Genomic DNA, 12764 nt, shown 5'->3' on the forward strand with positions numbered 1-12764 from the left:
TAATGAATTTTCTTAGGTCATGTAATAAGATTTATAGAGCACTTCTATTTTCCCTTCAGATGATTAAAAGTCGTCAATATCCTTTTTGGTCTGTGACCATAAAGGTGCAGTGAGACAGAAGAAGAATAAAACCAGTTGCCAAGGTCAGGAGGAACGAAAGTAATCATGAAATGTAAAAAAAAAAAAAAAAATTAACTTGGGTAGGTAACTCAAATAACATTTCCTCATATATATATATATATATATATATATATATATATATATATATATATATATATATATATATATATATATATATATATATATATATATATATATATATGTATGTATGTATGTATACATAAATTTCTGACTCACATCAGGATCAGAACCCAGGTCTTTCAATGGAAAGACAAGACTGCTGCCAACAAGTGTGGCTCGGTTGGCAGTGGTCTCGTCTTTCAGTTGAAAGACCTGGGTGCGATCGTGATGCGAGTCAGAAATTAATATCGAGTTCCACACGTGATTGTGTGTTGATTAATATCTCTCTCTCTCTCTCGTGATTCTCTCTTGATTATTTCTCTATATATATATATATATATATATATATATATATATATATATATATATATATATATATATATATATATATATAAAACACTTGCTAAACATATGTTTAGAAGCACATCGACCTTTCCACTGATACTACGCATTACATTTCCTTTGTCTAAGCACAGCGGCGCGTACACGCTAAACACTGAAATGAAAATAAAACTTCCAAAACCCTTATTAAAAAAAAATCACTCACGGGATATTTTAAAAGCATCGACATTTTCATCTTTTTAGCAGCACAATATTCATCTTCGAGACTTCCCCAAAGGAAGATTACCCAGCCTGTCTGTCAATCCACTCAGGGGAAAATATTACGTATTTCAGTTATTTTATGCCTGTCAAAACACACACGCCAAAGAAATCACAAAAATAAAAAACGTTCTTAACGAATTCGCATCTTAGCTACGTTCATCTCCTCGTTCCGCGTTTTCTTCATCGCTGACGTCTACAACAACAAAAACATTCGGATTTCTAAACGTTTTCTAGGCGGCTCTGCTCTGTCAGAGTCGTAGCCTACAACTGATCTGGAGTGCAACTGTCCCCTTGTAACCAGCCACCTGCTATATAACCACAAAGACAAACAAGTGAAAAATGCTCCGAAGGTTCTTCGTCGCAGTCCAGTTTTCTGTACATCGCATAATCAAGGCCGCCGAAAATAGACCTATTGTATCTTTCGGTGGTCTTGGCATAATGCTGTATGAGCCGGGGCCCGGTGGTGGCCTATCCTATACCGTTGCCAGACGCACGATTATGGCTAACTTTAACCATAAATAGGATATAAGCTACCGAGGCTAGACGGCTGCAATTTGGTATGCTTGATGAATGGAGGGTGGATGATCAACATACCAGTTTGGAACCCTCTAGACTCAGTAGTTTTTAAGATCTGAGGGCGGACAGAAAAAAAGTGCGGACGGACAGGCAGAGTTTTTTTCAGAAAACTAGATCGCCATGCTATATTGTCGTTCACAAGTGTCCATACCTGTTTTTTTAACTCATTTCTAAACCCCAGAGTCAATTACTTCTAAAAGAGTCAATTACTTCTAAACCCCAGAGTCAATTACTTTAAACCCCAGAGTCAATTACTTCTAAACCCCAGAGTCAGTTACTCTTTCGTTGTCTGACGACGAAAGTGGAACGGAAATGTGCTTAATGAAACACGTGGATAATTTGAACTGTTGTTGAGCTAACACCTGTTTTTTTTTCTCTCTTTCTTTCTAATTCCCGTAACGAGAACAGAGCCAAGCACAAACGTGTAGAGCAGGTGGCAGGCAATTAGATATTTGGTCAAGTTAGATCATTCTGCAATTGGACTGTACGAAAACTGAGCGGTGAAAAACAAAAATTAAGAACCCTGTCAATTTCGGTAACCATTCTTTCACTGCCGGAAGGATCATGAGGATAAAAAAAAATAAAAACTAAAATATAGAGCCCACTTTACACTCCAACCGAGCGCAGCATATCCCATGAACATCAAAATAATTTTGACTGTTTTGTCATTCTATCATTCGCGCAAGCAAGCGCGTACCAGCACGTTGTCTGTGTATTCACGTGTGCCAAAAATGCCCAGACAGTCGTTGACAGCGTCAAATGCCCGTCAGCGTCGAATAAAACCAAAAGGAACCATAATGAAATTAAGAACTCTAACAGGGTATCGCGCTGACACGTATAGGCAAAGACAAAGGAACATTCGAGAGACGTCAGTTTGACACATGTGCATATACACGTACGAACTCACGTGAGTATACTAAAATAGAGATAAAATGGTACCGTCCTCGAATTATAACAGCTGACCCTGATACTGAACATATGCGTCGCATCAATTGCCCTCGAAAGAAATAAAGAATAAATTGATAAAATCATTTTTTTTTCTGAAACTCTCGTAAAGAGAAACGTACGTTACCATTCGTCATGTCTTTGTTGAACACAGCTCAGGGAAGAGAAAGTTTTGCCCATTAGAGAGAGAGAGAGAGAGAGAGAGAGAGAGAGAGAGAGAGAGAGAGAGAGAGAGAGAGAGAGAGAGAGAGAATCAAATTCATAAAAAGTAAAGTCAGGAGAGAGAGAGAGAGAGAGAGAGAATCAAATTCATAGACAGTAAAAGAGTAAAGAGAGAGAGAGAGAGAGAGAGAGAGAGAGAGAGAGAGAATCAAATTTCAAATCATAGAAAGTAAAGTCAGAGAGAGAGAGAGAGAGAGAGAGAGAGAGAGAGAGAGAGAGAGAGAGAGAGAGAGAGAGAGAGAGAGAGAATCAAATTCATAGACAGTAAAGAGAGAGAGAGAGAGAGAGAGAGAGAGAGAGAGAGAGAGAGACTATTGGTTGTCGTTTTTGACTGAGCTGGCGTTATGCCAGCACGGGCTCTTGCTCATAGAGCAGCCCGTAAATGACAATAATGTTGGAAAGGAAGTGCTTAAATATCCATGAAGTGCGGGCGTGCGCGCAGGATGGAGGTGAATGGCTCAGTCTGTGTAGGGTTGTTTAACGAACTGCCCATGAGCCTTCTATGTATGTGCATGAATGAAATGGGGCTATTATCAATCTATAGAGCACTTAAAAAGGACATTTTCCAGCGTTTGAAGATGCTCTGAACGTATCTTGCACTAAAATTATTTAAAATTATTTCAGGAAATGTCTCATATTGCTCACAAAAGGCGAAAACTAAGGCACAAAGTATACGAGTATTCTTAACTGTGGCCGGCAACATGGAAACAAAGGCCATGGTATATATTATAGTTTACCCTATAATTAGTTTTCTATCATGCAAAATAAAGAAAACGTTATAAAATTTGAGCATAAACTATGTTACTTTTAGACCCCAACTTCAAAAACAAATTATTTTATCCCATTCTTGATTTTTTCTTGTCGAATGATGGTTCGTGTTTGTATAAGGAAATTCCATCACATAAAAATTCGAACATCTTTTTCATTTATACTATCTAGTGAGGTTGAAGGATAATTAATAGCAAAAGACAAGAAAAATTTTCATACAAATGAGTTTTCATGCAGTCATATAAAGCATTTGATGTTGGGCAAGTAGCATTTTCCATCCTTAATTCTCTCTCTCTCTCTCTGGTGCGACATTAAACTAAAATATTCATTTAAATAGCAAATTATAATGAAATATTCACCTCCAAACAGTGGTAGACACGGCATTCTAGTCCTTATGGCACAAATAATAGCATTAGAATGCAGTGTTTGTCTATACCTCCAAGACTTCAGCCTTATGAAGTACTACAAGTAATTTATAGACGTAACATGTGCACGAGCCCTTGAATAATGTAAAAGTAAGACTGTGTAGGAACATCATAATTACTCACATGAGCCCAGAATACAATTCAAATCGAATTTTAGAGAGAAATTAATAAAAAAAAAGTCGTGTTATTTAAAATATATTTTAAATCTTTAATAACTATTGTCTGCCTACAACTGAGGTTAATTGTCACATGAGGAGCAGCTTCCATAGATTAATCCAATTTTAGGATTAAAATTATGAAGAATTACTGTAATCTTTAGTTCCTCTTTTCAATCTTCTCCGAACATCTTGTGGAAATCCCTTTTAGCGTAAGAGTCGTGGGTGCACCTTGCGTAGTGCAATGCAGGCATTACTATTACTTCTTAGTGAAAATGTGTTTTTTTTTTTCAGTTCCACTCTTAAGAGTCTTGTACTTTATCTCCTTCATTTCTTGGACCTCATTACCTTGCTGTTCAACCACTCCGACTCCCTCTGTTCACTGTCTTGAGCGCTGAATGACCGAAAGTGCCCACCCAGTGCTTGGCTTTTCAGCCTAAATTTCAAAACTCATCATCAGTTATCTCGTGCAGAATGGGGTCAAGAGTATATAGGTCTGGTTTTTAATTGTTATTCTTCTTCATTTTCTCGTGAACGTTGTGTTAATGCAAAAATATTAGTAGTTTTTGTTAATGCTCTTAGGCTTATTCCTGGCTAATCCATTCCCTGGGTTAATCCAGGATACCTGTTCCTCATCAGGTGAGGAAATTCGAATTTGACGAGTTATTGTATGCTTTAAACGGCGAAAAGGATTCAGTTTTAGTTTTATATATATATATATATATATATATATATATATATATATATATATATATATATATATATATATATATATATATATATATATATATATATATATGTATATATATATATATATATATATATATATATATATATATATATATATATATAGTGTCTGTGTATGTAATTGCAATAAGACATAGATTTCACCCTAACCCAGGAGTAAAAAATAACCCTAAGCAACACAGAATAAAAAGAACTGCAGGAAGCGAAATAAACAAAAGACAGGCTCCACGTAGCAAAACATATAAAAACTTTACGAGTACAAATACCAAATCAGCTACTCCAAATGACAAAAAAATGAGAAAATATTGCTTGCTTGATTAATTCTTAAGATTAAAATAGCGCTGCAAATTAGCCTAAAACCGACGTTTGAACTGAATTTATAAGTGCGTTCGCGCTCTCGTGTGACGTCACAATGAGGAGGAACACCTAACCCTCCCCGTACCCCAATAATCCCAAGCAACCCCCCACCAGCCTCATCCCATCCCGAGCCCTAGGCGAATAACATGGAGACACTCGGTGGTCTTCTTAACATGGAGATGTAGCCAACCATTGCCCGTGAGAAGTCTGCTTTTACGTCAGATGTCTTTCATTTTGAACCAAATTTTAAATCGTACGTGGCCATACTGGGGTGATGCAATCTTGACAAACGCGCGTGACGTCAGTTTTGTATGAACACAGGAGATGAAGTTTGGTTGCTGGATGATAACAGCTGACATATAAGCCAAAAGGTGCGAATTCCTTTCCGTTCAATACTTTATTTGCAAAAGATGATGCAATGAGGAATGAGCATAAATGCCTGGGAAATCGATTTACTCCAAGAAAGACGAGAGAGAGAGAGAGAGAGAGAGAGAGAGAGAGAGAGAATTTGAATCACACACGTCAGCTCCGAAACATTTGGTGTTCACAGAAGCCAATTTTTTTAAATACACTGACAATAATTTATTGATACAACCCACTTTAAGTTTAATGGAAAATAAATGAACTTTTAATATAGCGTTTGAGACATAACCTATCAACAGCTGATCAGTGAGAAATTATAAACTAGACCATGGTTCTGACCTCTCTCTCTCTCTCTCTCTCTCTCTCTCTCTCTCTCTCTCTCTCTCTCTCTCTCTCTCTTCTCGAGGTCTTGATTCTGACCATATTCGACTGGGAGGCCATGTTTTTGGTAACAACGAAGTCACGTAACTTGTAATGTGACGAAAACAAAGTACAGTAAATTATGTAGCTTATGTTTTAATAGTCTTCTTCGCCACGAATCGGTGAAATCATCAAGCGATCCATATGTACATAATGAGATGCAAGCTTTCTCTCACCGGGTTCATTGTCAACAAGACGAAAGTTCGATGTTTTTTCAAACGGCACAGATTTTCATCAGCATGGCCAGTTATTGTGGATAATTCTTGTTTCTTTCGTCATCATAACGAAATGGTTTCTCTCTCCAAAAGACAAAATGGCGTTGTATAAAACAAAAACAAGAAAATGAACTTCGGAAATGTGGATTACTTTGAGAAGCACTAACCTGTTTGAAGCTAGCCCATCAGTAATTTTGGTCATTTCGTTCCAAAAATGCGCCCCTTGGCAGTTGTTCCGCCCACAGAACTGGAAACGGATAAACAATGTCATTATTTTGATAACCATCTGTCGCAGAAACGTCAGTGGGTTACAACCAGTTCTGAAAACAACAGCGCAAAAGCTATTATAGGCCTAAGCATTTTGGTAAACTTAAACAGGGTTCACAGCGTATATTGCACATGTGATTTCAGTTTGTAATTGCCATGTGTGCACACATGTATGCTAGCGAATATACCGCATGTATGAAACTGTGTAAGTTCGTAGATACAGTATATTGATTAGGTGAATGTAGGTGTATTAGCAAAATACGTCAATGTTTCCTATGGAATTTCATGAAATTTTGACCAAAGGTGATCTTCGAATTTTGCAAGAATTGGTTCGGTTTTGAGAGAGACCTTGATAAGGATTATCATGACGTCTGAAATTTCAATGTGTTGAGGAGAGAGAGAGAGAATCTAGTTTTAAAGGAATGTGTTAAGAAGAGAGAGAGAGAGAGAGAGAGAGAGAGAGAGAGAGAGAGAGAGAGAGAAGAGAGAACAACTAGAAGTGGAAGAACGAAGAAAAAGAAGCTTAATTTTTACAGTGAATGTGTTGAGAGAGAGAGAGAGAGAGAGAGAGAGAGAGAGAGAGAGAGAATGCCTGATGTTTAAAACAGCACTTAACTTCATATAAGAGACATGACAGGCCACACTTGAGGGGCTCAGATGACCAAGCAGGATATGGGTTGGTTGGCCTCTTGGTGACTTGAAATTATATTTGGCAAAAATGGCGTGACGCATCTGTGTTGTGCAATTCTTTTAATGCAAAATCGTTTCCCTTAACAAGGAGTGGGTGGCTATAGAGAAAAACACATACAATGGTAGCTGCCACATTCATCATTTAACTGCAGAATCCCTGTGCAGTAAGACTGGCTATGAAGTTCGTACCTTTCCTATACTTGTAGTCCTGCTCTCCTCATTCCCCGAAACAAATAGGAATTAAATGCTCTCTCTACTAGCCTTACAGAGTTCCCCATTCTTCCCACAAGTCCAAACCACCTAAAAATTGCTCAGGCTTATTCTTTCACCTAGGCTAAACTTTATACCACTCTTCTAATTGCCTCCACATTTCTCAGCCTGGCATTTTTATTCACACAACAGTTCCTCTCGATAGTGTTTTAGTTTTCTGAAAATGAAACTATTGTGCTGGCTTTGTCTGTCTGTCCGCACTTTTTTCTGTCCGCCCTCAGATCTTAAAAACTACTGAGGCTGGAGGGCTGCAAATTGATATGTTGATCATCCACACTCCAATCATCAAACATACCAAATTGCAGCCCTTTAGCCTCAGTAGTTTTTATTTTACTTCAGTCCTCTAGCCTCAGTAGTTTTTATTTTATTTAAGGTTAAAGTTAGCCATAATCGTGTTTCTAGCAACGCAACAACACAGGCCACCACGACCGGCTGCGAGCTTCATGGGCTGAGGCTCATGCAACATTATACCGAGACCACCTAAAGATAGATCTAGTTTCGGTGGCCTTGATTTTGCGCTGTACAGAAAACTCAATTTCAGCGCATTTTTTCTTGTTTCTTGTTATTTTCAGCATCCAAGCTTCACTCCTATAAAGGAGAGTTGGCTCAAAAGCCACTTCACACAGTCTTCCCAGTCTTTTAACCCCACCTATTCTATCACAAAATTTACCTCCAATATTCATTGGTTCATCTCCTAAAGTCAAACCAAAATGACTACAAACATGGCTGTCATTAGCTACGTTGCCAAATCTTCTTCCTGACTTATTGGCGTTCTTTAATCCGGTCATAAAATCCTACTTATCCATTCCAAGGGCTGCCCAGAAGCAAGGGACCATAACGGGACTAGGCCTACTTAATCTACAATCTACCATCACTTGAGGAGTCAATACCTTTCTTTAATCATCTCATTGTATCATTTATTTTCATCAGCGAGTCTGGGCTAGATTTTGAGCATTTATGCATATTCATTCGGATGATTAGAAACTAAACCATCCTTATGTTACCCTGTGATCAAAACCATCCTTATGTTACCCTGTGATCAAAACCATCCTTATGTTACCCTGTGTTTAAAACCATCCTTACGTTACCCTGTGATCAAAACCATCCTTATGTTACCCTGTGTTTAAAACCATCCTTACGTTACCCTGTGATCAAAACCATCCTTATGCTATCCTGTGATCAAAACCACCCTTATGCTACAAAGTGATCAAAACCATCCTTATGCTATCCTGTGATCAAAACCATCCTTACGTTACCCTGTGATCACAACCATCCTTATGCTATCCTGTGATCAAAACCATCCTTACGTTACCCTGTGATCACAACCATCCTTATGCTATCCTGTGATCAAAACCATCCTTACGTTACCCTGTGATCAAAACCATCCTTATGCTATCCTGTGATCAAAACCATCCTTACGTTACCCTGTGATCAAAACCATCCTTATGCTATCCTGTGATCAAAACCATCGTTTTGATCACAACCATCCTTATCTGATCAAAACCACCCTTATGCTACAAAGTGATCAAAACCATCCTTATGCTACCCTGTGATCAAAATCGTTTGATGTCTGATTTCAGTTCTTTATTTTTACAATAAGTTGTTCTTTGATCGTCATCAAATTTCAGTTCTTTCGCTCGCTTGGCGTCCTCGCAGTTAGATAACACGCAGGACAATTGTGCCAAGCTGTTTAATCTTTCTGACCTGGTATAAGGAAGATGTGGCAGCCTGTCTGCCACATCTACACTATTCCCCAACTTAGGCTACGGTTTTATGAATCAAATCCGGGAAAAGTGGCAGAGTCTAAAACATACTACAAGTCCGTAGTCATTTTACAGGTTTCCGTTTAACTTCGTAGCTTTCCTCTCTTTGTCATTTTTATTCTCAACTCTCTCCTCTCCTTGCAAACACTCTCTGTCTTTTATCACTTGATTCTACAATTTCTCTTCACCATCTCCATTCAGCAAAATATCTATCAGGCCACGATCCATTCACCATATAATTTACTGTTCCTCAACTTTGATAAACATATTGATTCTATATCATCAACTTTACCATAAGCTCTTTTGAGATTCATGTCTGCCACAAATCAACTTGTCCCCTACAATTCAAAACTCCCTCATGACTGTGTCACAACAAGATTTCAAATTCCTCTTCCTCGTCTAAACCCCACCCATGCTGTTCTTCTATCGTCTGCCTTATTTCTTACTTTCTCAGTCAAAATCCTACCAGTACAGTTTCTCTTGGCGTGATACATAGTGTCATGTCCCTATAAATATCGCAGTTGCATTTATCAATCTTATTTTTAAACAGTGGCACAGTTATTCATCTCACTCATTGCACTAGATTCACAGGGGTTCCCAATCTGGGGTACATGTACCCCCAGCGGTACATTTGTACTCTTCAGGGGGTACATTGGATCTAAGAGAATAGCCATTACTGCGCAATACATGATGCAATCTGCATTGAGATTGCACAGTGTCGTTTTTTTTTAATTTCCTCATTTTAGCAAACAAAGCTGTAATCTGTACTCGTACCGGGCCTGAAAAGATGCAGTCTTCACAAACAGATTTCATAACAAAATTATATTGTTTTTCTTTTTCATAATCAATTTTTAAGGGTAAACAGGAATCTATAAAAATGCCCAGAGGGGTACAGAAGAACAAAAAGTTTGGGAACCCCTGCACTAGAACTATTCCCCTCGCGGTCGGTAATAAAGTCGAAGGAAAAAAGTCACAATTTGACAAAGAAAAAGTCACAGGAAAATGGTCAGAAAAAGCCGTAATTTAGGCTAGGAAAAAAGTCACAGGGAATAAGGTCACATTAATATGCGTTGGCTGGCAATAAAGTCACAGGAAAAATCACAATTTTGGCTAAGAAAAAAAAAAGTCACTGGGAATAAAGTCACATTAATATGTGGTAGCTGCTAATAAAGTCACAGTTTTGGTTACGATAAAAGTCACTGGGAATAAAGTCACATTAATATGTGATGGCCGGTAATAGTCGCAGGAAAAAAAGTCACAGGGAATAAAGTCACATTAATCTGTGGTGGCTGGCAACAAAGTCACAGAAAAAGTCACAATTATGGCCAAGAAAAAACGTCACTGGGAATAGTCACATTAATATGTGGTATCCGGCAATAAAGTCATATAAAAAAGTCACAAATTTGGCTAAGAAAAAGTCACAATTTTGGCTAAGAAAAAAGTCACTTAATACATGGTGGCCTGTAACAAAGTCACAGGAAAAAAGTCACAGAGAAAAGTCACAATCTGGCAGATTTGGAACCACGCTTATTATTACTGTCAATAATTTCTATGGCACATCCAAATGCTCTTGATCCACAGCAGCTCAGAGCTACGAGAGTTCTGCTATTCGCTGTGTCCCCAGGGACACTGACATACTATAGAGAAAAACAAGGTTATATGTACTGCACGTAGGCAGGTCAGCTCAACAAGACCTCACGCCGAACACCTGCTCAAAAATGTTACCAGATTAGGCTTACCAAGCTTAATCCTTTCATGTTGCTGTTGCCCAGTTATACAAAGATCCAATGTTGTTGTTCTATTTTATTTCAGGCAAAGCTCATTGATATACTATCAGTTTTGCATGTTCATTTACAGAGGCTGATTAATATATTAACCTTAAAAAAAAGTTTAGAATTCATCGATTAATCTTTCTGGTAAAGAAAGACAACGAGAGAGCCGACGACAGCCTCCCCACCCCCCTTTTTTTTACTGTAACTTTTCACCCGTGACTATTTTTCCTGGATTCTTTCATCCACTCAAACATAATTACAAACCCAGTTCAAACATTCAATCACTCTATCACCAAGGTAACTCAGCATCTCACTTGTAATCCCATCACCTTGTGATATCTCTCCAATCCTCCACCCGGATGGTGACAGAGTGTGTGTGTTGTAACTGTAAGAAGAGATCGGCAATAGACTAAGAATGTCTATATATGGAGGGATACTGACCCAGGTCTTCTTTATGGAAATGAAGTGTAGGTGTTGCCTGCAAATGTCACGGCGAGATCGTCCATAACAGGATTGTCCATAACAGCCAAGAAGCATATCCTATAAGCCTGTGTAAGCCTAGACGCAGCTTGATTCAGTACAATAAACTGACGTCACAGTAAATAATAATAATAATAATAATAATAATAATAATAATAATAATAATAATAATAATAATAATGATAATAATAATTTCTGCTTAAAAGAATGGCAGCACCAGCGGAATTGATTTTATACAAGGTCTTTTCAATTCTTGTATAAAATCAATTTCGCTGATGCTGACATTCTTACTAAGAGAACGAACTTAAAAGGGGTCTGCTCCTTTAAATAATAATAATAATAATAATAATAATAATAATAATAATAATAATAATAATAATAATAATAATAATAATAATAATACGCACATACAACATACTTGAATGGTCATAGAATAAAGAAAACTAGTAGTGTTACAACTTACATAGCCACTTACGTATAGACATCACAGTTCAGAACGACCACGGTCTAGAAAGAGCACAGCTTCCAACACGGTCCCAACACGAAAATACTCGTTATTTAACCCCCTTTCCTCCCACCCGCTATTTTCCTTGCTATCGACTCGCCTGTCTCATCACGCCGAAGGACTTTCACCGGTTCCAAGGTCCAGGAAGAACCAAGGAACCAGGCATTTTGCTCCGAAGTACGTCACCGAAACAGCCATTATAACTTATAACTACACTTCGGCGAGTTGGTCGACAGTTGAATCTAGTCTTATTTCATCAAGTGCCGTGATATTCTCTTCCTGTTATTATTATTATTATTATTATTATTATTATTATTATTATTATTATTATTGCAAGTCCTTTCCTGGCGCACTCAGTGGGTGAATGAATTATCATCATTATGGGTAAAATTAGCTGTTTGCCCTAGCACGAGTGGTCATCAAGAGAACGTAGGTGCTTACATATTTATCTAGTGAGTAATGTATTATTATTATTATTATTATTATTATTATAAATAAGTAAATGTATTAGCTAAGAACCTGTAGCACACCGCATTTAGAGGGAGAACTGGTGTAACAAGGCACAAAGCAAAGCCAAAATCAATATTACGGGGAAAACCAAAGGAAAAAATCGGAAGGACAGGAAAACTATAATTATTTCAAACAGCACCACGATTAAACGGCAAACAGGAGGTTAGACCAGCGCGGATTAGTAAGGAATTATAACAGTACTATAAGAAATAAAATCGTAAAACACCGCTTGTGGGGGAGGGGAGGAGAGGGGTTGGAGGGGGCCCGTTTATACCATTCACCATGTAACGACTGTGACGAGGCTTATTACAAATAGACTTGCAAAACATGCAAAGAAAGAGCTCCCCCCCCCAAAAAAAAAAAAACACACACACACACACTATATCAGATATTTCAGTCATGCCCCAGCTCTATGGCCGGGAAAATAGAACTATAAAAATGGACTGGGATGAAATGAATTTCGTATTTCGT

Source organism: Macrobrachium rosenbergii, chromosome 13, assembly GCF_040412425.1.
Source record: "Macrobrachium rosenbergii isolate ZJJX-2024 chromosome 13, ASM4041242v1, whole genome shotgun sequence".
In the NCBI taxonomy this organism is placed as follows: domain Eukaryota; kingdom Metazoa; phylum Arthropoda; class Malacostraca; order Decapoda; family Palaemonidae; genus Macrobrachium; species Macrobrachium rosenbergii.